Here is a 22,379-nt window from a genome sequence, read left to right on the forward strand (position 1 = left end):
GACATTGGGGTTGGGTTATCCAGTGTGTGGATTATTGGTGTCCGGGGGGCCTCTGATTGGCGACTTGTGGGATTTTCCAGCTAGCCAGTGCTGATGGCGGGTTGTTCCATTTGTTGGTTATGCTGATAGATCATGGGGCATGTTGTGGGTTCGCCGATTGTCAGGCGGTAGTGTAGCCCCTCCCAGTATTGCATTGCCAAGTGGTTACTTTGGTCTTACGTATTTGTCAGGACCGGCAGGTATTGGGGCACACAGTTGTGCGGCGCAGCTGTGGGTGAGGTGTCGAAGTAGTGAGCGAGTAGGTCGCAACTTTGCCATTACCTCCCTCAATGTCAGGTTGGGTGGCAGGGGCAGCCAGCGCGGGGTGCACTGACTCTTATGGTTTAAGGACCTGGTAACCGTCTGGGGCGGTGCCCCGTTTGGGGGGGTGTTTTGCGGCGCTTTAAGGCTGAGTGGCGGACAAGCACCAGGCACCTGTCGGTGCAACGTTTGACGGTTGGCCCTGGCTTATGGTGCCTGCAATTTCGGAGAAATGTGGTGTTTGAGTTTTCCTGGACTACGGGTTTAGTGGGAGTTGCTGTTCTCTCATTTTGTGAGTAGTTTTGAGTCTGCAGTTTAGCGGGGATTGGGCGTGGTGTGCATTTGGCTTTGGAGAGGAGGGCAACGGTAGTGTCGTGCTTGAGGGTTCAAAGTGCACGGTGATACCGATGAATAACGGTGGTCATGTGCCCCTTTTCCGGGGCTTTGAGCAATATGTGGTGGTCAGAAAGGTGTATTCTGAATTAGTTTTGGGAAATCGTCTGGTGTTGGGAGTATCGTTACACATTGGTACATAGTTAAGGTCTTTTCTTCAGGCTGGTGGTCGGTTTGGCTGTTTTCAGTTCCGGGTTGTCGTGACAACAATAGCAGGGTGGCATGGTTTTGGCTATTGGGCTGGGTGGTGTTTTAGGATCTGTGCGATCACACACAGTTTACGGGAACGGCAGCGTTTTGGTACGGCGCGTGGGTGGAGGAGAGGTGGTCGCTGGGGCATCCGGGGTGCTTGATTCGTGACATCGGGCCTGATTGCCCCGGGCCATTTCTTCTTGCCTGGGTGCCGTGCTCGTGCCGTTGTTCACAGGGGCATGACTGCCCAGGGGTTGTGTTACTGGGTATGTTTTAGGAATCTGTCAGGGGTTGGGGAAACAGTGGAGGTTGTTTTGTTTCCGACTATAAGGGTTGGCTTTGTTGATTTACCAGTTGATGGGTAATTTTAGGAGGCGCCTGCAGTATAGCTGTCTCAACGAGGCCAAGCTTGCCCCTTATTCCATGAAGATGGGGGCGGCGGCTCAGGTGGCTCGTTGGGGACTGGTCGCGCAGGCGGTGCAGAGGATTGTACTGGTACACCAATGATGGTTGGCTTTGTTAATTATCAGTTGAGGTGTAATTTTAGGGGGCGCCTGCAGTGTAGCTGTCTCAACGAGGCCGAGCTTGTCCCTTATTCCATGAAGATGGGGGCGGCGGCTCTGGTGGCTCGTTGGGGACTGGGCGCGCAGGCGGTGCAGAGGATGGTAATGGTACACCAATAATGGTTGGCTTTGTTAATTATCAGTTGAGGTGTAATTTTAGGAGGCGCCTGCAGTGTAGCTGTCTCAACGAGGCCGAGCTTGCCCCTTATTCCATGGAGATGGGGGCGGCGGCTCTGGTGGCTCGTTGGGGACTGGTCGCGCAGGCGGTACATAGGATCGGACGACGTGGTCGGTTAGTTGCAGGTCTTGGGGGCGGCTGACCTTGTTGTACTGGTGGCTTGGTGCTGGTTGGCATCGTAAGGTCTATTGGGGGGTTATTTTGCTCGATTGGCATTGGTCCCGCAGTATTGGTTGCTCGACCCGAGGAGTCGGCTCGGGTCGGGGTTTTTGGTGGTGGGGCTCGCACGTACAAGGTGTCATACGTGCTCGCTGTGGCGGAAAGGTGGGGGGTATTTGAAGTCGGTGGATTGCACAAAGAGCGGGGGGGAACCCAGTGCAGGAGCGGGTTACCCCTGGTGTGCAATGGTATGGTTGGTGGGTCCCTGCTGTGCTCGGTCACAGCGGGACATGTTAACGTGGGACCCTGCTGTGCTGGGTCACAGCAGGGCATGTTAATGTGCTGGCTGTCCTCGAGCCGGTGTGGTGCGGCTGAGGGCACATGGTGGAGCAACACTCGGCTGGGTGTCCTCGAGTCGGTGTGGTGCGGCTGAGGGCACATGGTGGAGCTGGTGTTGCAATCATATACAAAGGGACTCTTCACTTACCCCCCCCTCCTTTGCTGGTGGTTATGTTTATGGAGTTATTTACTACATTTATGAATAAATGTTATTGATTATTTTGGTGTTAATAAACGAGGCTGCTGTGGCCTTTACATCCAATGTCACGCAGTCCGTGTCTTATTTTGAGTGGAAAAGTGGTGAAAGGTGGATAACTGGTTTGGGTCAGAACGGCAAGTTAGGGCCGTCAGTCAGACGTTCCTAAGTCATGTGTTCGGGCCATTGTTATTCAATGAGGCAGTGCATATGTTCGTTTTTTCCCCGGACTTTTCGGTCTCAGGAGAAAAAAAGGCAGTATGCTCGATTTGCCTCCGAGAATTGGATTGTACTTGGCCATTCAAGACTATGTGTAGGTGAAAATAATCTGACCGCACTCGGATGTCATCTATTTTCAGTGACTGACAGAATGGAGAAGATGGACAAAAAAATGTTACAATTTTTCAACACATCTGACAAAAATGATCTGATCAGTCTCATTAGCATAATTGGACCATGTTTTCTTGGATGGAAAAAATACAGATGTGTGACTATAGTCTTCAGCTATGTGCACACTACCATTTTGTCTCCATAAATTCTAGTCTCTTCAACCATAAATACCGACAAGGAGCCCATATATTTTTGGATATGTGGCTGTTTTTGCTTAAAGGACCTGTGATCATGTCACAGTCATGTGATCAGTCACATGGAGGGGAGGAGTCAGGGGTCACATGATCAGCTCCTCAGTGTATGCAGTACTCTATGTGTTCTGTAAGCACATAACAGCTGTCTAGTGTGCGGCTCTGTAGGAGGAGGTATGTTGAGATTCCCCATTACTGGGCGCAGGGGGCATTAACCCTTGTCGAGATTTCTTACATGGAATCTTTATGACGTTACATCGTCATCTTCTCCCCATTCAGGTTCCTACAATATTGGATCCTCTCAGATCTTCTATATAAGAGAATTAACCTGATTGACCCATCAGGATGGATAGGGACAGGGACAAGATGGCGGAGAGGATATTACACCTCACCCTAGAGATCCTCTTCCGGCTTACTGGAGAGGTGAGAGATTCTGATGACGTCACATTACACCATTCTTATCTATGGGAATAACAGATGGACAGAACTGGAGAGGTGAGGACTCTGGAAATGTCTGTAGTGAGATTTATTAATGTGTCTCTCCATAACCAGGATTACACAGTAGTGAAGAAGACCTCTAGTGAGCGCTGTCAGGACCCTGTGTCTGAGGGACGGGGAAGACCCCTGAGCCCAATCACGGGGACTCCAACTCACCCCCTGATACAGGAGGACATCAATGACCAGAAGATCCTAGAACTTACCTACAAGATGATTGAGCTGCTGACTGGAGAGGTGACACTGCTGGGAATGCTGGGACATTATACAGTAACGCTATGAAGGGATCGGGGGATGACGGTATCATTGTATGTGTCAGGTTCCTATAAGGTGCCAGGACGTCACCCTCTATTTCTCCATGGAGGAGTGGGAGTATTTAGAAGGACACAAAGATCTGTACAAGGACGTCATGATGGAGGTTCCCCAACCCCTCACATCACCAGGTAATAGACAGGATTATATACACACAACCTATAATTATCTGTATGTAAAGAATGAATTCAGTCCCTGTATGTGTTTCCTCCAGTTCTATCCAGTGAAAAGACAACACCAGAGAGATGTCCCCGTCCTCTTCTGCTACAGGTCTGTAAACAAGAAGATCCCAATGTTACTCAGGATCATCAGGTAGATGGAGAGAAGGTGTCATGAAATCTCCCTATGATGTGTAGACGGCTGTGAAGATCTTGTGCTCAGTCTTGTTTTATTCACCAGTATTATACACTGAATTGCAATTTATCAGAAACACCAGCACTCTCCAATAGGAGCTTCCCTGTATGTATGTATTTTTGTTGTGAATCAAAAATGAATGAATCCATTAGCAAGGTTCTCGATGATAGAGCAGGCGGGGTCAGTTTTTAAAACAATGTTCACCTTGTTTGAGAAGTATTTGAAGAATAGTTCTAATAAGCAGGTATACTTTCATCAAGCATATTTAACAGCTTGATTACTGGTAAATGACCAATTAAGGTGTCTAATGCCGGCGTCACATGCTACGCTACGATATATCGGGCGATATGTCATCGGGGCCACGGATTCTGTGACTCACATCCGGAATCGCTAGAGATATCGTAGCGTGTGACAGCTACGAGCGACTGTTAACGAGCAAAAATACTCATCTTATCGTTGCTCGTTGACACGTCGCTCATTTTCAAAATGTCGTTCCTCCTTCAGCGCGCCGTTTGTTGATCGTTCCTGAGGCAGCACACATAGCTCCGTGTGACACCCCGGGAACGACGAACACAGCTTACCTGCGTCCCTCCGGCAATGCGGAAGGAAGGAGGTGGGCGGGATGTTACGTCCCGCTCATCTCCGCCCCACCGCTTCAATTGGCCAGCCGCTGTGTGATGTCGCTGTAACACCGAACGTCCCTCCCCTTTCAGGAAGAGGATGTTCACCGCCCAAAGCGAGGTCGTCTGGGAGGTAAGTGCGTGTGACGGGGGTAAACGACTTTTGTGCGCCACGGGCAACTAATTGCCCGTGACGCACAAATGACGAGGCTAAGTACGATCGCTCGTGCGATCGCACGATAGATCATCCCGTGTGACGCCGGCCTAAGTGCACAATTCGTTATCCTTTATCATGAATTTACTGTTAATGGTAGAAGACCAGGACTAGTGTTGCCCGAAGAAAACAGACAAGACTTGAGTGAAAAAGTGTAAAAAATTGGAACATTGAGCACTGTAAAAACCGCTTGATCAGAAAAATTCAGATGTCTGTGGCACCATGAGGATGAGGGTCAGAATTTATAACAAAAGTCATGAATCTATTAACCCTTATTTCAGGCTGGTCGTGGTGGTGTACTGGGGTGGGGAATGTTTACTTGGCTAATCTTGGGTCCTCATGATACCTGTGGTTGGATGTTTGAACACTAGAGGTAGCCCTAAACATTGTGACCAACCAAGTATGCCACTTCAATAAAGCCTTCTACCCTATAGCAGAAGTACAGTGCACTAACAGTGTAACAATGATCATATAGTCAGCTGTTATTTCTAGGATCGTTACAGCAAGAATTCCTTGCTACCCCAGCCTTCAGTCTCCAGTTCTTATTCCTATAGGGCAAACTAGAACTTGTTCATAGCATATCAGCACCTCAAATTTGTGGCTACCCTGTGTGGTCCGACAACTCGCTTTTAATCTGTCCATGTCCATGTTTGTGAAATAAAGCAATATGAATTTTGCAGCACAGTTGGGACTATGGACAATTTTCCTTTCTCTACCTGGAAAGGGGCAAATATTCCTGCAGAACGATCTCAACATCCAGTGCAATGTTTCCCAATCGCCAGTCCTCGTGGCTCCCTCAACCCATCATGTTTTTAAGATTTCTTTCGTATTCCACAAGTGTTGGAAATATTATCAAGGCATCAGAAATTGACACAGCTTCTCTCACCTGTGCAATCCTAAAGAAATCCTGAAAACATGATCTGTTGGTGGGCCATGAGGACTGGAGTTTAGGAAATGGGGATCTAGTGGAATCTATGACTCAATGATTCTAAAACTCAATGACATTATACTAGATGGGTGTCTAATAATGTGTCCATTCAGCGTATGTTTTATACTTGGTGGAGATGACAGGATAAAGCTGATCATAGACATTATATGTTGTCTGGATCTTCTCACAATTTTCTGGTTATGGAGACTGCTGGTTACAATTAGGAGGCGACAGGTTGGATTATACAGGAGACCTGCAGCTCTGTGATATCTACTGCTGTCATGTAATTTGTGGTTGCCATGTTAATTTAATATATATTGTGTTATTCTAAATCATTTCATCCAACATCTCTCTGACATTTTTTTAGGGTAAAAATTTGGCCGATATTAATACTGCAGAGACATATGTGAGTGGTGATGAGTGGTGTAAAGAGGAGATTCCTATGGATAACCGCAAAGGTGAGCAATGACCACTAAATGTAGATAAATCACAGATTATTATTACTCATTGTATTATTATTTATAGTGCACTATTGATTCCATGGTTCTGTACATGTGAAGGCGATACGCACAAAATCCACATGTTAATTACAGTAAACAAATTAACAGTGACAGACTTAGGAGTGAGGCTCACAGTCTACAAGATAATGAGGAGGAGGTAGTAGGTTGTGGCATGCAGCAAACTCTGTGGTGGTGAGGTGGCAGTGAGGTCAGGCTGTAGCTTTCTTGAATCGATGGATTTTCAAATTCCATTTAAAGGTTCCGAATGTGGTGAATAAGCGGATGTTTTGGGGCACAGAATTCTAGAGGATAGGGGGTTACTCGGGAGAGGTCTTGGAAACAATTGGGTGAGGAACGAAAAAGTGTAGAGGAGAGAAGGACGACGTCTTGAAAGGACAAGAGATTTTACTCCTATACATACATTATGTGTAAGCACACTGCGATTAATGAATATATGAACTCTGATATTGGTACTTATCGTTTTTTTTATTAAATAGCAGAAAAGCCGTCCAACTATATCAATGTGTACCTAAATTTGGATTGTCCATAAACACTAAAGTCTTGAAAGAGGAAAGAAAATTCCAGCCCCAGGCGTCTCTTAATTAAAATCTTCAATATTTAAATATTTAAACGCACGTTTTGGGCTTAATTCATTTGACCAAAGTTGCCTTTTTCAGAACTTTAGCGCTGAAAACGCATGCATATTTACCGCTTTTAAGGTGCGTTTTCAGCGCTTTTTACATGCTTTTTCACCTGCGTTTTGACTGATGCGTTTTGAACATTATGACACTGCTAAATAAAGATTAAATTGTCAAACAGAATGAAAAAAGAGAAAAAAAACGGGACAAATCTATATTAATGGAAAAAATATTGAAAATAGATATATTTCATAAGATTATAGCGGTAATATACATTTTATCACTAAAATAGCAATAAATGCATATTTCTTTATCGTTCCTATGGGAGACCCAGACATTGGGGTGTATAGCTTCTGCCTCCGGAGGACACACAAAGTACTACACTAAAAAGTGTAGCTCCTCCCTCTGAGCATATACACCCCCTGGATAACCAGATCTAGCCAGTTCATTGCTTCGTGTTCAGGAGGCATACATCCACACATGCATTCTCATCTGATTTTTCATTTTTGGAAAGTTTTTGAAGAAAAGCGGGTCCAAGCCTGGACTCCCAGCATGTCCCTTCTCACCCCACTGTGTCGGCGGTGCTGTTAAGGTTGATTTACAAGGCTGGAGCCTTACATGCCGCGCTCCTTCACCATCCCTCGGGCTCTGGGTTGAAGTGGGAGCCAGCATGGTTCTCTTTGCTTTGCAGGAGACCGGTCTCAATCCGCAGCCCTTCAGGAGCCTGCTGGACGGAGCACTCATCCCCAGGGACTTGGAACCCTGCGTCTCAGCAAGCTAAGTACCTGAGACGTTTATATTCGGGGGGTCCCGGTACTTTATTATGGTGGGAGAGTGTGCTGTGTAACTTTTGTGACATTTCCGGCCGGTTCTCTGGTTGTCGCCTGAGAACCGCGCCGATGGTGCCTGCGCGCCGGCCGCATCGCTTAAATTTAGGCCCCGGCTTCGCCGGAGGCCTACTTTCGATTTCACTGCCCTCGCATGTCAATCATGCAGAGGGACAGTGCGGCTCCGCCCAGCAGCCGTTCGGCACAGGGGAGGGACACTCCTCTCTGAGTACATGTCCCCTCCCCTGTAAATCTCCTTGGCCCTCCAGATCCCGCTTTCAGAGCAGGTCCCGCCCCCTCTCCTCGCTCCGGCGCCATTTTCTCAGCGTTTTTCTCTGGATCAGCGCTGGCTGCAGCATCCCTGCTAAGCTGCTTGGGGGTCCGGGCTGTGGGATCTGGAGGGCACACAAACGGTCTGGTAAGCCACAACCTCCGGTTGTGGACTTTCTTATATACTCTCTGGGGGTCATTCTGGCTCAGAGCCCCCACTTCAGCAGCATGTCTCACACGAGGAGCAAGGCTGCAAGGCTGTACTCAATATGCACTGCATGTAAGCTCGTGCTGCCTGAACCGAGCACATATCCACATTGTGATGCCTGCTCTAACCTGACAATGCCTCAGCCTGGAATCGCACCCACAGTGGTCCCTCCGGCTGCTCCGGCTCCGGTGGCTGAACCCCCGGCTTGGGTAGAATCCTTCTCTAGGTCAATCTCCCAGTCTTTTGCCGACTCCATGGGACAGCTGTCCCGGACTTTGCTGAACATGCATCAGCCCCCTTCTCAGGGCGCCTCTGCTGCTAGGGCTCTCTCAGCAGAGCTCACAGAGGATTCTTCATCTGGTCCCAGACCCCGTCCTCTTAAAAGGAGACGCAGGGTCCCCTCTCCTTCCTCGTCCCGCGGCTCTGATTCACGAGCTGACTCGCAGGACGAGGAGGATGCCTTTACTGGGGGCTCGGACGCTACCTCCATGTGCCCCATTGATCTGTCCGAAAGTGACGCAGATGTTAGTGATTTGATTGCGTCCATTAATTCTGTACTGGACCTCAATCCGCCAGTATCAGAGGAGCAACCCTCTCTGGCAGAAAAGCACCAGTTTACCTTGCCTAAGAGGACAAGGAGTGTGTTCTTTAACCACTCCAGTTTTCAGGCCACTGTGACCAAGCCTAGGGCCTGTCCTGACAAACGCTTCCCAAAGCGTGGTTCTGATGACCGTTTTCCCTTTCCACCTGAGGTGGTCAAGGAGTGGGCTCATTCACCAAAGGTAGACCCTCCGGTGTCTAGACTCTCAGCCCGGACCGTTGTATCAGTGGCTGATGGCACCTCTCTTAAGGATTCCACTGACCGCCAGGTTGACCTTCTGGCCAAATCTGTATATGAGGCGGCTGGGGCCTCGTTCTCCCCATCTTTTGCAGCAGTGTGGGCTCTCAAGGCCATCTCTGCTTCTCTAGAGGAGATGCATTCCCTCACCAGGGAATCTATGCCCGAAATGGTTGCCTTAACTTCCCAAGCTTCAGCTTTTTCATCCTATGCCATGTCTGCCATGCTGGAGGCTTCTCACCGCACTGCGGTGGCTTCGGCTAATTCCCTCGCTATCCGCAGGATCTTGTGTCTTCGAGAGTGGAAGGCAGATGCTTCTTCAAAGAAGTACCTTGCTGGGCTCCCTTTTGCTGGATCCAGGCTATTCGGTGAACAACTGGATGAAATTATTAAGGAAGCTACTGGCGGGAAGAGTACTTCCATGCCACAAACTAAAACCAGGAAACCTGCCCAGGGTAGGAACCAGTCGAGGTTTTGTTCCTTTCGTTCCTCCAACTGGTCATCCTCTAAGCCCTCGGCCTCATCCACTAACTCAGCCAAGGACCAAAAACCCAACTGGCGCACAAAGGCACGTCCACAAAAGACCGCAGGAGCTGCTGCCACTAAGGCAGCCTCCTCTTGACTATCTGGCCGCGCCAGCAACGTCCTTAGTCGGTGGCAGGCTCTCCCACTTTGGCGACGTGTGGTTTCAACACGTCTCCGATCAGTGGGTGCGGGATATCATCTCCCACGGCTACAGGATAGAATTCTTTTCCAGCCCGCCAAACAGATTTTTTCTGTCAACTCCCCCCTGCTCCAAGGCCGCCGCCTTCTCTCAGGCCGTGGCATCCTTGCAGGCCAACGGAGTAATTGTACCGGTTCCCGCCCGGGAACGGTTCAGAGGTTTCTACTCAAATCTCTTCCTAGTCCCCAAAAAGGACGGTTCCTTCCGGCCCATCCTGGATCTCAAGCTTCTCAACAAGCATGTTCAGGTGCGGCATTTTCGCATGGAGTCTCTGCGATCAGTCATTGCCTCAATGACCCAAGGAGATTTCCTGGTATCCATCGACATCAGAGATGCCTATCTGCATGTGCCAATTGCAGTTTCACACCAGCGTTGGCTACGTTTTGCAATCAGAGAGGAACATTTCCAATTCGTGGCTCTCCCCTTCGGGTTAGCCACGGCCCCTCGAGTATTCACCAAGGTCATGGCAGCAGTGGTTGCGGTTCTGCACCTCCAGGGGTTGGCAGTGATTCCTTACCTGGACGACCTTCTAGTCAAGGCTTCATCCAGCGCAGACTGTCAGCGGAGTGTCTCGCTCACTCTCGCCACTCTAACCCAATTCGGGTGGCTTGTCAATCTGCCCAAATCCACTCTGACTCCGACCCAGAGGCTCACGTACCTAGGGATGCAGTTCGAGACTCTGCCGGCACTTGTGAAGCTGCCCTTAGTCAAACAGTAGTCCCTCCATCTGGCGGTGCGCTCTCTGCTGAGGCCCCGCCGTCATTCCATCAGGCACCTGATGCAGGTGCTGGGTCAGATGGTGGCGTCAATGGAGGCCGTTCCCTTTGCCCAGTTCCATCTGCGTCCTCTGCAGCTGGACATTCTCCGCTGTTGGGACAAGCGGACTTCCTCCTTGCACAGGCTAGTGGCTCTGTCGCCACAGACCAGGGGCTCCCTTCAGTGGTGGCTTCGGCCCCTCTCTCTGTCTCAGGGACGCTCCTTCCTGGCCCCGTCCTGGGTGATCCTCACCACGGATGCCAGTCTATCCGGCTGGGGAGCGGTATGTCTCCACCACCGAGCACAGGGCACTTGGACTCCATCCGAGTCAGCCCTCTCGATCAATGTGCTGGAAACCAGAGCTGTGCTTCTGGCTCTCCTAGCCTTTCACCACCTTTTGGCGGGCAAGCACATCCGAGTCCAGTTAGACAACGCGACAGCGGTTGCCTACATCAATCACCAAGGCGGGACACGCAGCCGCCTGGCAATGTTGGAGGTTCAACGCATCCTTCAATGGACGGAGGACTCCAAGTCCACCATATCCGCAGTCCACATCCCAGGCGTGGAAAACTGGGAAGCAGATTATCTCAGCCGTCAAACCGTGGACAGTGGCGAGTGGTCCCTGCATCCGGCAGTGTTTCAGTCAATCTGCCGCAAGTGGGGCACTCCGGAAGTGGATCTAATGGCATCCCGGCACAACAACAAGGTTCCGGTTTACATGGCTCGCTCCCACGATCCTCAGGCCCTTGCAGCGGACACTCTGGTTCAAGATTGGTCCCAGTTTCGTCTGTCCTACGTGTTTCCCCCTCTAGCTCTCTTGCCCAGAGTTCTGCGCAAGATCAGAATGGAGGGCCGTCGGGTCATCCTCATTGCACCGGACGGGCCCAGGCGAGCTTGGTATCCAGACCTGCTCCATCTGTCCGTAGAGGTGCTGTGGCATCTTCCGGACCGTCCAGACCTTCTCTCACAAGGTCCGTTTTTCCGCCAGAATTCTGCGGCTCTCAGATTGACGGCGTGGCTCTTGAGTCCTGGATCTTGACGGCTTCTGGTATTCCTCCTGAAGTCATCTCCACTATGACTCGGGCTCGGAAGTCTTCCTCGGCCAAAATCTATCACAGGACCTGGAGAATTTTCCTGTCCTGGTGTCGCTCTTCCGGCCATGCTCCTTGGCCTTTTTCCTTGCCGACCCTTCTGTCCTTTCTACAGTCCGATCTGCAGCTAGGACTATCCCTCAATTCCCTCAAGGGTCAAGTCTCTGCTCTGTCAGTGCTGTTCCAGCGGCGTATCGCCCGGCTGGCTCAGGTGCGCACCTTCATGCAGGGCGCGTCTCACATCATTCCGCCTTACCGGCGGCCCTTGGATCCCTGGGACCTCAATCTGGTCCTCACAGACTTGCAGAAACCTCCCTTTGAGCCTCTTAGGGAGATTTCTTTGTCTCGTCTTTCACAGAAAGTGGTCTTTCTAGTGGCCATAACTTCCCTCAGGAGAGTCTCTGATTTGGCTGCGCTCTCTTCGGAGTCACCTTTTTTGGTTTTTCATCAAGACAAGGTGGTTCTCCGTCCGACTCCGGATTTTCTCCCTAAGGTGGTTTCTCCTTTCCACCTTAACCAGGACATTTCCCTGCCTTCCTTTTGTCCGGCTCCTGTTCATCGCTTTGAAAAAGCGTTGCATACTCTGGATCTGGTGCGGGCGCTCCGGATCTATGTGTCTCGCACCGCTGTTCTTAGGCGGTACACCTCTCTTTTTGTGCTAACCACAGGTCGGCGTAAGGGCCTCTCGGCTTCTAAGCCGACCTTAGCTCGTTGGACTAGGTCGGCCATATCCGATGCCTACAAGTGTACTCAGGTGCCTCCCCCGCCGGGGATCAAGGCACACTCGACCAGAGCTGTCGGTGCCTCTTGGGCTTTCAGGCACCAGGCTACGGCTCAGCAGGTCTGTCAGGCTGCCACTTGGACTAGCCTGCATACCTTTTCAAAGCACTACCAAGTGCATGCTCATGCTTCGGCAGATGCGAGCTTGGGCAGACGCATCCTTCAGGCGGCTGTCGCCCATTTGTGAAGTTAGGCTCCACCTACTTCTCAGTTTTCTGTTTATTCCCATTCCCACCCATGGACTGCTTTGAGACGTCCCAATGTCTGGGTCTCCCATAGGAACGGTAAAGAAAAAGAGAATTTTGTTTACTTACCGTAAATTCTTTTTGTTATAGTTCCGTATTGGGAGACCCAGCACCCTCCCTGTTGCCTGTTGGCAGTTTCTTGTTCCGCGTGTTATCACCGGCTGTTGTTGTAGACAGAGGCTCCGGTTGTTCCGGTTCTTGCTCTGTCTTTACTTGTGGGTGGCTATTCTCCTTCAGCTTTTGCACTAAACTGGCTAGATCTGGTTATCCAGGGGGTGTATATGCTCAGAGGGAGGAGCTACACTTTTTAGTGTAGCACTTTGTGTGTCCTCTGGAGGCAGAAGCTAAACACCCAATGTCTGGGTCTCCCAATACGGAACTATAAGAAAAAGAATTTACGGTAAGTAAACAAAATTCTCTTTTTTTCTTAAATTAAATTGTCGGATTATGTGTGTGTGTAAAGGGACATAAGAAATCATTATTTTGATGTCCAAAAAGCATGCGTTTTGGAAGTCCAAAACGCATGTTTTCTGCACTGAAAAAGCAGGTAAAACGCAGGAATTTGCAGGAATCTTGGTTTTTGCCATTTCTCATTGACTTCAATGTTAGCAAAACTGACCTAAAATGGCAAAAACAATTGACATGCTCCTTCTTTGAACGCATAGTTTTTGCCACAAAATATGCAAATTAAACACAGCGTTTTAAAACGCAAAGTGCGGTCTGAAAATCAATAGTTTCCATTGACTTTGCTGGAAAATCAAAACGGATGCATTTAGGCAGAAAAAAGATGCTTCTCAAAACGGACCAAAAAAGCAGTGGAAACGCAGGTGAAAACGCAAAGTGCGTTCTTGCCCTTAAACGCTTGACGCCTTTCAAACAAAGTTCTTAATCATAGGCATCATATACTCGAATCAATAAGTTTTCCCAGTTTTTTGTGGTAAAATTAGGGGCCTCAGCTTAAGGCCCCGTCACACATAGAGATAAATCTTTGGCAGATCTGTGGTTGCAGTGAAATCATGGTCATATTGTTCCATTTGTACACAGCCACAAACCTGGCACTGATTGTCCACAATTTCACTGCAAGCACAGATCTGCCGCAGATTTATCTCTGTATGTGATAGGGCCTTTATATTCGGGTCGGCTTATACTCGAGTATATATGGTAGTTCAGAAACTAACGGTAGCAACACATCTCACAAAAAGTGGTGCCGGGGCTGTGTCTACCATTGTGTAGCATCCCCTCTTCTTTTTACAACAGTCTGTAGACATCTGAGATGTGAGCAGAACAATTACTAGAATATTTATGAAAGGAATATTATCCCATTCTTGTTCGGTGTAATATTCTCGCTGTTCCACAGTCCACAGTTTTCATAATGCACCAAATATTTCTTACTGATGAAAGGTCTGGACTGCACACAGCCGTTTCATCATTAGAACTATTTAGTGAAGCCATGCTGTTCTGATGGATGCAGCATGTGATTTCGCATTGTCTTGCTGAAATATGCAAAACCTTCCCTTCAATGGATGTTCTCTGGCTGCCCTTGTCATAGGCACTAATGCAACCCCATACCTTCAGAGATGCAGGAACTGTTAAAAAGCCGGATGGTCCCTCCTCTCTTGAATCCGAGTTTTTTAGGTCAGTTGATTTTAAATTAACTACTGCCCAGAGAAGGCTGCAGGATTTCTGTATTGTGTTCTTATATGGCTTATTTATTGCATGATGGATCTTTAACTTGCAGTTCAGGTTTGCTCAGGGAACTATGTGGACAGGCAATGATTTCTGGAAGTATCTGTGATCTCATGCAGTGATTTGCATAACCAAATTTTATCTATTTTAAATACATTGCTACCAGAGGACCTATAGATCATGAGCATTCACTTTTCACCTTCGGCATTGTCCCTTGTTCAGATGGATTTCTCCATGATCTTTGAATTTTTTGAGCCTTTGCAATTTTATGTTACAGAACATTTTTGTGAAATTGTTTCATAATATTTTGACGCAGTTGTTCAGATTGGTGAAACCATGACCATGTTTGCTTCTGACAGACTCTGCCTCTCTTAAGAATAGGGGATTAAGATTGTCAAAACATAAAATAAATTTATATTATTTCTAAAACTGTTCTAAATCCCTATGAACGCTAATAAATTTATTGTAAACCACAACCATGGGCCAGCGATCCAGTTAATTTAAGTGCAATGTGTAGGTTCACATTTACGCTGCGGGCATTAACAAACAAAACCTAGAATAAATCAATAAATAGATTACGCTGCAGTAACTAAAGAAGTAGTAGCAATACATGTATAAAACATAAGGTACTTAGTTAACCCTAGAACGCGCAACCATAGAAATCTACATTTTCACATACCTGTGGCCTTTTAGGCCAGTGTGCAAATAACATGGAGTAACTCAAATAGAAATACTTTTCAAAGTTTATTTGAGATGTGAATATTTCAAAACATTAAGTTAACAAGTAATCTTGCAGAAAAAAGAAAACAAGTAACCTAGCAGGCCTGCGAGGCCCCAGGTATGCGTTCTAGGGTTAACATGATTTTGATCAAAACAGCAGGATGGTTCCTAACTCTAGTGATTCATCTCGCTATATGCCAGCAAACTTCAAAATTGACTGGGAACCTGACTGTGTTTTGAACTTGCCTGTTGAAGGCTAAATAGAAAAGGTGCACAGCCCAAAGGGAAGTGGCCCCTCCATCAAATATACCAAGTAAATGAAACTAAGGTTAAATCCAAACCATGGGTGAGCACACCTGTTTGTAGAAGCTGCATGTGTATGTCCACATTCACACTGCGGCCATTGAAAAATAATAAAACCTTGAATAAAAACAATGAATAGATATCCTGTAGTAAGTAATTAAGTAGTAGTAATACATGTAACAAAACATAGGGTGCTTAGTAAACACTATTTCGATCAAAAGCGTGTAAAAACTGTAATGTATTATACAATATTAATTCCAGATCATATCTTTTTAAACCGGGACATTTCTACCAACTCTGCCAATCTGATTTCATAGCCAATATTATGTTCTAGACAAGAGAGTTTCATCTTTGCTTTGGTGATTAATCTGCTTATGGAAGAATAGACAGATAATAAGAGGCATGAGCTGTTGAAAATTGTATGGAATTCTATTGAAAAATTTAAAAAAATATTTTAAAGGGAATGTATCACTCTTCGGCAATAGTGGACAGCTCCCCTGCCTCCTGGCTTCCTGCTTGATTAAAGGGAACCTGTCATCAGAAATTTGGCTTTCAACCTAAATGTTTCCCCCTCTGCAACTCGTGGGCTGCATTCTAGCAAGTTTCTATGCTTTTTGTGCCCCCTTTTAAACCAAAATAAATACTTTATAAAACTGTACCTTTCGGTTTGAAAATCTTGTAAATCGTCCATGGGGGCGGGCCGTGTGGCGTCCGTTGCTGTATCTTACGCCATCCCCCATGCTCCAAATCATCCCTCAGAACGCCGCCCACTGCGCCCGAGGTCCCGTGCACGCCGGGACACCTAGTGACGTGGTCGCAGGCATGAGAGTATGGGCGGTGCTGTGATTACATCGCAAGTGCGCGCCCATACTCTCGTGCCTGCCCTTTCCCCACTGCCTCCAGAGTTCTGCGCCGGCCAGACGTCACCTCCTTCCCATCGTACCCTGCAGCAGGAAATAGATGGGAGGAGCGGAGAGGATCTGAGCGACGTACAGAGGGGAGAGCGCGCTCACGAGAGTATGGGCGGGCACTTGCGATGCAATCACAGCGCCGCCCATACTCTCGTGCGTGCGACCACGTCACCAGGTGTCCCGGCGTGCACGGGACCTTGGGCGCAGTGGGCGGCGTCCTGAGGGATGATTTGGAGCATGGGGGACGGCGTAAGATACAGCAACGGATGCCACACGGCCCGCCCCCATGGACGATTTACAAGATTTTCAAACCGAAAGGTACAGTTTTATAAAGTATTTATTTTGGTTTAAAAGGGGGCACAAACCTTGCTAGAATGCAGCCCAGGAGCTGCAGAGGGGGAAACATTTAGGTTGAAAGCCAAATTTCTGATGACAGGTTCCCTTTAATATGTGCAGACCACTAACATCATGGCACTGCTGGACCAAACTGCATTCTCTGGTATTGCAAACAGATTAGTGAGCTGGAGTACATTGCCCGTGACAAATGGACGATGATTGTGGAATGCTGTAGTGTCTGGCTACACGTTTCATGTTCGTAGTAGGTCAAAACAATCAAATGTTGCTTTACTAAGTACTAAATAGATTTGTTATGAAAGGGTTCAAGAAAATCTGAGACTACAGAAGTCATTAAAAAAGGCATGTTTTGTTAAACTTCGAAATACTACTTGCCATATTAGTTGTTTTAAGCTATTTCATTATTTTCATTGATTTATTGGAAACAGCAGAGATGGGATGGATATCACCTAAATGCACTGACATATGACCTCTTTTATGAATCTCCACCGATAAGATTGTAATATCTATGCAGAATTATGTCTCCTCTGTTTCCGCCTTGACCGATGGGCAGCGGAAGACCTTTATTGCTGGCAACACATGACATCGATAGTCCTATTTTTTTCCTAGGGCTTTTGGCGATACTTAATCAGAGAGCTATGAGGTTAATTTTAGTCTGGTTTTGTTTCCACTCCTACTTGAGAGTTCTGGGTGGGGCTGTCAACTATTTAAACCCCAAGGCTCTGACTCCCACTGCCAGTCAACAGTTTTGCTATCTGGTCTGTTGTCCCGTGTTGTCCTCCTGTTGTGTCATCCTGATTTATTCCGTTCTCCGATCTTGTCTTGAATTTAGACCACCTACTTGCGTTGTAATTTTAGCTCTGACACGACTTCTTTGCATTGACCCCACAGGATGACTTTTCTTGCCTCCAGCTTACTCACCAGACTACAACTGAATCTGTTGCCCTAGCCCAGGGGTCCGTGTAAGTCCAGATCCCTGTACAGGGATTACGGGTTAACGGGTGGAAGCCAGGGCGACCCTTGGGACTTATAGAGAGTGACTCGTGCTAAATCTGTTTATGCAATCTCTATGGCTGGGCTTCCACAAAGAGTGCTATTGTGACAGAGATGTACTAGCATAGACTTGTGGCAGTCACACCATAACATGAACCAATGAAGACGCTGGCTTCAACAGGGACATGAAAAATAAAAACCTGTGATCTACTTAATAATTGGTTATTCTCAACTGTTGACCCTATTATCTAAAGCCTTATTTAATTTTCACTTACATGCTCTATCCTTGTTTTCATGGATATAGACCTTCTGCACAGTATAGTTTATGGTACTGTTGGTACTTTTCACATGTCCATGTTTTTATGTGAGCCTAGTGTCCACCATAAAAGAACTCCTATATGGCTTTGATTCGAGTCACAGATCAAACTTGCCCATTCAAATCAATGGGTCCATGAAAAAAGGACAGTACACAGATGCAGTTTATGTCATCTGTGTTCTGTTCTTATTTTTTCTGTTTAATGGAGCTGCAAACTTTTTTATTTTTTTCATAGAAAAAGACGAATGCTACATTTGAGGTTAAAAATGTGATGCAAACCACAAGAAAAATCAATGACGTTATCTTAGTTGATTTTTACTGTGTGGACATTTTTAGACCTCATCGTATAATTTTTAGGCAATGTTAACGAAAAAATAATAAAATCTGTTTTATTTTTGGCAGATGACTACACCAGATGCTCAGAGGGAAATCTGATATTTTCCGATATCACACCAGATCCATATAAAGAACATTTCGTTATACAAGATATATGTCCAGCCCTTCACAGCAAAACTCTGTCATCTGATCTTTTTCAACAGGTGCTATCCTCTGAATCATCACAGACTGTTAAGCCAGATAAAAATAACAAAAGTGATGATGAACATCAAAGTTCTCAGACAGATATTATTAGACATCAGAAAAGGCACTTGGGACAGCAAAAAAATTCATGTCCAGAATGTGAGAAATGTTTTATAAAGAAATCACACCTGGTTGCACATCTGAGAATTCACACAGGTGAGAAGCCATTTTCCTGTTCAGAATGTGGGAAATGTTTTACACAGAAATCACATCTTGTTACGCATCGGAGAACTCACAAACTTGAAAAGCCATTTTCCTGTTCAGATTGTGGTACATTTTTTACCCACAAATCACATTTTCTTGAGCATCAAGAAAATCACACAGAGAATTAGTCATTTCTTTTTATTTGACACTAAAATTTTAACTTTTTTGGAGACAACCCCAATCAAGTGAAATTAATTCTGCTCAATTTTATTGCTTTATAAAAAGCCCTGAATTATTGGTTTTGATTAGTTGCTAATCAACATATGACTTTGACCCCTCAATCTTCCAAAATCGCCAACACTTAATGGCACAATTCGTCTGAAGATGCTTTGACAGGTCGCACTGTACGGGTTTCATCTACAATTGTTTACTTGCGCCATGTAAACTACTTGGCTCAAAACTTAACTTGGAAAGTGCATCACTACCAAATAATAAATCAACTTTTCATGGATTTCACTAGCCTTCTTTTCTTCCTTTTGCAAGGAATTTAACTCTTTTATCACTAATGACGTACTAGTATGCCATTGGTCTTGTCCCTACTGTTACTGCTGGACCCAGCACCGAGCCAGCACACAGGTGTGGCTAACAGGCACGGTTGGATCTGAGATCCACGCCCGCCTGTTAAGCTGTTAGTTCGCGCCATTGAAAATAAAACAATTAAAAAGAAAATACATATGTTTGGTATCACTGAGTTCAGAAATGCCCGATCTATCAAATATAAAATCAATTAATCTGATTGGTACACGGCATAGAGAGAAAAATTACATATGACAAAATTACGGGTGTTTTTGGTTGCCGTAACATTTCAATAAAATGCAATAACAGGCAATGAAAACATCGTGCCTACACAAAATGGTATAATTAAAAAATTCACACACAAAAAATAAGCCATCACTGAGCCTTAGATCTCAAAAAATGAGAATGCTACGGTTCTCGGAAAATGGCAACAAAAGCGATATACACTTTTTTTTAAAAAATCTTTTGAATGTCTCAGATATTTCTCAACATGCATAGACCTTACCCTGAAGAAGGAACGCAACAAACACGCGAAACATGCTTCGGGGCTTTCTCTTTTTGACTACTGGGTCCGGTGCACTTTATGGGTAAGGCTGAACTTTATTATATTTTTTTTCTTATCTTTTGGGAGGACACTCTATTGTACCTACAATGATCTTTGAAGTCTAAGAACACCATCCCAACTGTGAAACACGGGGGTGGCAGCATCATGTTGAGGAGTTATTTGCTGAAGGAGGCACTGGTGTACTTAACAAAATAGATGGCATCATGAGGAAAGAAGATTATGTGGCAAAACTGAAGCAACATCTCAAGACATCAGCTAGGAACTTAAAGCTTGTGCGGAAATGGGTCTTCCAAATGGACAATGACCCAAAGCATACTGCCAAACGTATTACAAAGTGGCTTAAGGATAACAAAGTCAATGTTTTGGAGGGGCCATTGCAAAACCCTGATCTCAATAATTTTGAAAATTTATGGACAAAGCAGAAAAGGTCGTCGCGATACTGTGGAGGTCCATTCTGAGATTGTCTTACTGTGTGGACGTCATGGAAGGTGTTTTATAGTGGATGGGACACTATTGGTAATCACACCTTTTGTGTACAGGCCACAAAACATTTCTCGCTTCCCTGTCTTCACAAATTGTGAATTATATTCTTCATGAGTACACAAAATAATAGTTTTATTTAAGGTTGAGTGGTTTGAAGGAGTTAACTCAGACTTTCTTTTTGGAACCCTATTACTTCACTGCACACCCCTGTTCTCATCAAATTATCAGGTCACCTTATTAATTAGATGATACACATTGGGCATTAGATGGTTATCTTGGCAATTGTCCTTTTATCATGTATAGCAACGTCCGTGCATGAGTAATGTCAAATACGATGGAAGTATGGATCACCAACAGTCTTTTTAAGCTCCAGTTATACATATGTAAAATATATTTTATACATTGTTAATATAGGCAGTAGGTGTATTATTTGGATACTAATAATAAATGCTCATTGGTAACTCTTAATCTCTAATAAAAGCAGTGCTTTATTTAATCAATAATCTCTGATACTGATAAAACTGCTGCTCGTGTTGAAGTCCCTGCACAGCAAGGCCAGCCACACACCTCCTGGCTGCCCACTGTACTGCTGCTACAGGTCCTGCAATTGCTACTCCTGAACTGCCAACCATCTCCTTTCCAGTCTCGTTCTTACTCTCTTCCGTGCTGCTCCTGTCGCAGCCATTGCAGAGTCACACCAGACACACATCTCCTGGGTGCCCACTGTGAATTATAGTGCCAGACAGTACTGCTGTTGTTGGGAAACATTCTCTCTGTATACCATGGAGAAACAACTCTGAAAATAGTGTTAATTTTTTCAAACGTTTGGTGACTAAAGATGTGTGGACCCTTCTGAAGTTCGGGTTCAGCCAGACTTTAGATAAAGTTCAGTACAAGACCCGGACCTGAACTTGATCCTGGAGCCGAAACCCCAGTGGAAGTCACTAATTGCGCAGCTCGCTCTCCGTCTACATACAACCAGCCACACAGAGCGTTTCTGAGGAAAGGAAGGCAGGCTTTCTTTTTTGTACGCACTACATCCGAAAATTTTGTTTTTACCGCCTGTGAAAGCTATTCATAGACTGCAAGTGGCTGCCACTGGGCTGATCACCGAGCATACTTGAGCTCCCTGAAGCTCAATCGAGTGTTTAGCATACATAAAGCACCCGAACTCCGACATTGTTTTTTTTGTAAAGTCCGTGTACGTGTCACGGGAGTGATGGGTAACAGAAGCAGGGGCACCTAGACTGGCTCTCAGACTGGGGATTCTTCGCTGTCCCTTATCCCAGAGTTAAACTCGATAGTTGCGAGGTCTGGACTGGTAGCTTGACCCTAACTCCGGTCCATACCCTGATCTAACACCTCCTCTTTCTCACCCCTGGTGTGGGGCCGGAACCAAGTAACAAGCCCCACAAAGGACGCAGACAGGGGAGAACCAAAACACATACACACTGCAATCAGATCTAGGGGAGAGAAAAAACGTCAACAGGAAGAAATAACATACAGGGAGGAAATAAAGTGACAACTGGGATATTTCCAAACCACACAAGATCATACAACAGATCACCAGTATCTGGATCACACTCTAAAACCGGAATCACTGGAACTACTATCAGCGAAGCGGAACTGGATCCAGCACCTTATAAAGGGTGGAGGTGGCTTTGAGTGGTGATTAGCAACCTGAGCTCCTAGCAGCCGTTCACAAGTCAGCAGGGATTAACTCCTGCTGGACTGATGAGCAGTGAATATGAAACAGCCGATGCCCGACTCTGGCTAAACTACTAAGAGACCTCAGGCTGTCTGTCAGGCTCTGTGTGAATGGAGTTCGCCGACACCATATGATCTATTGTGTGCAGAGCAGAACACCGACTGACCATTCGGTACAAACTCCAAACTTGACAGTTCAGTTTCGCTCATCTCTATTGGTGACAACAAGCCACAACTTTTTCACATTAAAAACAAAGTAACTATTTTGTCTCCAGACAAAAGAGGATTATTTTTGGATGGTTTGTTAAAAAGGTTTTTGCAATTGCCTAATCATTTTATGA

General features: G+C 46.3%; 1 protein-coding gene across 1 annotated transcript in view; it reads left to right on the forward strand.

The window, feature by feature from the left end:
• The first annotated feature begins 3,186 nt into the window (after positions 1-3,186).
• The window catches only part of LOC142312869 (uncharacterized), a 288,408-nt gene continuing 269,215 nt past the window's right edge, over positions 3,187-22,379 (forward strand). The window contains 2 exon segments of the mRNA XM_075351855.1: positions 3,187-3,324; positions 3,454-3,633. The gene's annotated coding sequence lies outside the window, so the exon portion shown is untranslated.

Source organism: Anomaloglossus baeobatrachus, chromosome 5, assembly GCF_048569485.1.
Source record: "Anomaloglossus baeobatrachus isolate aAnoBae1 chromosome 5, aAnoBae1.hap1, whole genome shotgun sequence".
NCBI classification, from domain to species: domain Eukaryota; kingdom Metazoa; phylum Chordata; class Amphibia; order Anura; family Aromobatidae; genus Anomaloglossus; species Anomaloglossus baeobatrachus.